Source organism: Leptonychotes weddellii, unplaced genomic scaffold (assembly GCF_054177405.1).
Source record: "Leptonychotes weddellii isolate Sample4059 unplaced genomic scaffold, ASM5417740v2 HiC_scaffold_17555, whole genome shotgun sequence".
NCBI classification, from domain to species: Eukaryota; Metazoa; Chordata; class Mammalia; order Carnivora; family Phocidae; genus Leptonychotes; species Leptonychotes weddellii.
Genome location: NW_027759357.1, coordinates 1 through 4,141, shown reverse-complemented (window position 1 = coordinate 4,141; position 4,141 = coordinate 1). Strand labels below are relative to the sequence as shown.

The following is a 4,141-nucleotide window of genomic DNA, read 5'->3' as shown; positions in this document are numbered from 1 at the left end:
CTTTAAAAAAAAAAATTTTATAAAAGGAATTGATAAGAAGTTGTTTGAAAAAGAAAGAAGAGGATTTAAAAAAAAAAAAACGGGAGAGAATGTGATCAGGCAGGAAACTAGAACAAAGCCATACACTAGAGATTTAGGGTATATTTTGATCTGTTAGAAGAAACTGTATCTCAAAAATTTTAAAGAGAGAACAACTTATATATATGTCAAAAATAAGGGTAACTACTATGAAGGAATAGAATATGACTCTAAAAATGAAAAATAAAAATGTTTTTTTAAAAAAGGGATTGATAAGATGTTGGTTGAAAAAGGGAAAAAGATAAATTCAAAAAAAAAAGTTAAAAAAAATTAACTTTGAAAGACTAAAGAATCATGGTAAAAAAGCCATGGATTCTCTGTGCATTATTCCCCTAGCGCTGGAGTTCTGCCATTCTCATTGACCGGTAAACTTGGTCTTGGCTGGCTGTTCTTGCTGATCTTCTGGGGGAGGGGCCTGTTGCCGTGGTTCCCAAATGTCTTTGCCGGAGGCGGACTTGTCCCGCCCTTGCTGGGTCCAGGCTAAGTAATTTGCTCAGGTTTGCTCTTGGGAGCTTTTGTTCCCTGCAAACTTTCCGTACAGCTTTGGGGAACAACAGTGAAAATGACGACCTCCCAATCTCCGCCCCGGAGGAGCCAAGAACTCCGGGCCCGCTCCAGAGTGAGCCCCCAGAGAAAAGCAGTCAGTCACTCCCATCTCCCCAGTCTCCGGCCGCACTCCGTGCTCACCTGGCCTGTGACCGAGCATTTCTATCTCTGGCACCTGACCCGGTGTGGAGTCTCCAAACCCAGCAGATCCCTGTGGTGCGCTCCCGTGCCGCTCCTCCTGGGGGAGGAAGGGGAGTCTCCCCGGATCTGCCGCTTGTTGGGTCCCTGCTGGAGGAGCAGTGGCCCGACTGTGCCGAGGACTACGGTTTATGGCAACCCCGAGCTGAGAGCCCGCTCCTGGGCTCTGTCTCTGCAGCCAGCTTCCCCGCTCTGATACCTGGGAGCTCTGCTGAGCTCAGGCACCCCCGGTCTTTCTGTGACCACACAGTCCTGAGACCACACTGTCCCACGAGGGTTCCACCCCCAGCTTAGCCACCGGAGCGACTTCCCACAGCGGAGCAGACTTCTAAAAGTTGTGATTTTGTGTTCCGGGGCTCTATCAACTTGCCAGAAGCGACCGACGGAGGCCCCCTCCCCCGGCGTCTGTCCTCCCGAATATCTCCTCGGATTCACTTCTCCGCACATCCTACCTTCCAGAAAGTGGTCGCTTTTCTGTTCAGAGAGTTGTTGGTATTCTTTTCTTCGATCTCCTGTTGAATTCGTAGGTGTTCAGAATGGTTTGATCCGTATCCAGCTAAATTACTGAGACCGGACGAAATCCAGGTCTCCTACTCCTCCACCATCTTGCTCTGCCCCCTCTATTTTTTAAAATTTTCTTACTGAAGTCTAATTTATATACAACAAAATGCTCAGATATTAAGTTGTAGTTTGATCAGCTTTGACAAATGCATTTACCTAATGTAACCCTCACCCCCACCCCCTATTAAAACAAAACATTTCCATCTCCCTAGAAGTTTCTCTGGTGATCCTTCCCAATCAGTCACCCATCAAGTAACCACTGATCTGGTTTAATTTTTAGAAATATTCTTAAGTGTATTTTTTAAAGAAAAATACTTGATGTGGAGCTTAATAGTAAAATAAAATTTTTACTATAAGTTCAGTATAAATAGGTAGGAAAATAATGGCTGATTTTCTATCTAAACTACCCTATTAAGTATGATTAGAAATACTTTAGACTAACCTTTTAAGTTAACCTAGAATTTCAGCACTATTCTAATTATACACACACACACATATGTATAAATATACTAACACATACATATATATAAGTATACTCACACGCACACACACACACACCCTTTACACTTTGGAAATACGTAAAGCTGAGGAGATGGGGAAAGTGAGTCCAGAAAAAAATTTAAATTGTATCGATATCTATTGAGAATCTTTTATATATACATGTACATAAGCAGTACAAATAATGGTTATTTTTATTTATCTTACAAAGAACTCTACATATTTATTGAGATAAAATGTCCAAAGGAACTCCCAAAATCTCCCCAAAAATGTAAAAAAATTTTAGTATTTATGGGCTATGCAACATCTTTTCTCTATTATGCTATTTTCCCAATTAATTTGTTTAAATCATACCTTTAAACTCCTAGCAACTAAATATAGAGAGATTAGGAAGTTTAAATTATTTTGTCATGTACTTGAATATCAAACATTTAAAGAAGCTAGCAGAGCCAGGAAACTGATCTCTTTTGTTTAGTCATTCACAGGGTAGGTACAGTGGAGGCAGCCAAAATGAGAGCTTGCTTAGACTGGTTCATCACTGATGCATTTCTAATTCAAACGGACCATCTTTAAAAGTAAAAGGTGGGATGCCTGGGTGGCTCAGTTGGTTAAGCATCTGCCTTCGGCTCAGGTCATGATCCCAGGGTCCTGGGATCGAGTCCCGCATCAGGCTCCCTGCTCAGCAGGGACCCTGCTTCTCCCTCTTCCTCTGCTGCTCCCCTGCTTGTGCTCTCTCTCTCTCTCTCTCTGACAAATAAATAAATCTTAAAAAAAAAAAAAAAGAGGTAATTTAGGCTCCTCCATACAGACAACTCACCCCTTTTTCTTTCACAGCTGGGCTGGTTTGGGGTTATTAGATTCTGGATGGAGACCCCTGGCATAGTGAAAAGAGCAAGGGTGCTAGATCTGAACTTACTTGGGAGAAATGAACACTGCCAGGTCCCAGATACTGTGCCTTTTTTCGCTGATCCCCACAATTTTCACTGTGCATTTCTATCGGGAAATGTTTTTGAGCACATATCCCTGATACATGTGTCACTGTACTGCTATTACTTATATTATACTTCTATGAATAGGAATTTTTAAGTATTTTTTTTGTCTGTGATTTTGTTTAATTTTCACAACATCTGCATTTTATAGATGAAGACACTAAAGCTCAGGGAAGTTTAGTAACTTGCCCAAGGTCACATAATTTACTGAGTGATATTTGACAAATCCCAAACCAATATCCACTGGGGCCTCAGTTATAAAATTATAGATTCCAACTATGTGATCTGCAAGGCCTCTTCTAGCTCTGAGCAACCTGTTCTTCTCTGCTATTGCTAAAACTCACCCATCTAGGACATAATCTCGGGTTTAATATTTCTAAGCAGATAGGCTTTATTATGGTCCACATATTAATAACTAGGAATTTTAGGAATTAGTGGGTTGTGGAAGAGAAACCGAATACTCAAAATAGTGTCAAGTTAGCTTGGTCTTTGGTATAATTTTAAAAATCCACTGGCATTTTTGTGTTTAGAGTATATGTTGCATATTTAAGAGTTTGGTAGCAATAGTCACTACAAACATTATTTATTTATAAGCTATCCATTATCCTAAGCACCATAGGTAATTCTAACACTGTATTTTCATGAGGATTTTTTGGTAATTACTTTTCAGCATTTCCCATCCAGCAAAGTATTTCTCTTAAGTACTTGTGTTGCAGTAAGTAACTGTCAGCGGGTAGGTGCCTCACTTCCCACAAGGCCAGCAAAACATTTTCATGTAGAAACTGTCTCGGTGCATTCCCTTTATAAGTCAACTCCTTTTCTTGTAAATGAACATTGTTATGATCAAAATCACTGTCATTTGCCTTGAAAGCATTTTCTATAGGTTTTGCTTTGTTTTTGTTTTGTTTTGTTTTTAGCTTTCTCTGGAATTGAAAAGAGAAATGGGAGGACGATTTTAGATTAGCACCTGTCTGAGAAATTCCAAAATTAGAGATGACCATCTGGTTTGCATGATTTGTAATATTTTAAAAATAGAATCTTGCCATTCTAAACAGACTTTTAGGGCTATTCTAAAATAATACTTAATTTTTTTCAGAGGTAAGATCTGTGATTCAACAGTCTTACACAATTCACAGTGCTCACATAGCACATACCCTATACCTCTGAAACAAATAATACATTATTAAAAAAAAAAAGAAGAAGAAGAAGATAGCAGGAGGGGAAGAATGAAGGGGGGGAAATCGGAGGGGGAGATGAACCATGAGAGACTA

General features: G+C 39.9%; 1 long non-coding RNA gene across 1 annotated transcript; it reads left to right on the top strand.

Annotated features, from left to right (window-relative positions):
- The first annotated feature begins 58 nt into the window (after window positions 1–58).
- On the top strand, window positions 59–3,913 carry LOC145718555 (uncharacterized). The gene is made up of 2 exons (XR_014141891.1): window positions 59–1,345; window positions 2,367–3,913. It is a non-coding gene; the product is annotated as an uncharacterized LOC145718555 (long non-coding RNA).
- The last annotated feature ends 228 nt before the right edge of the window (window positions 3,914–4,141 follow it).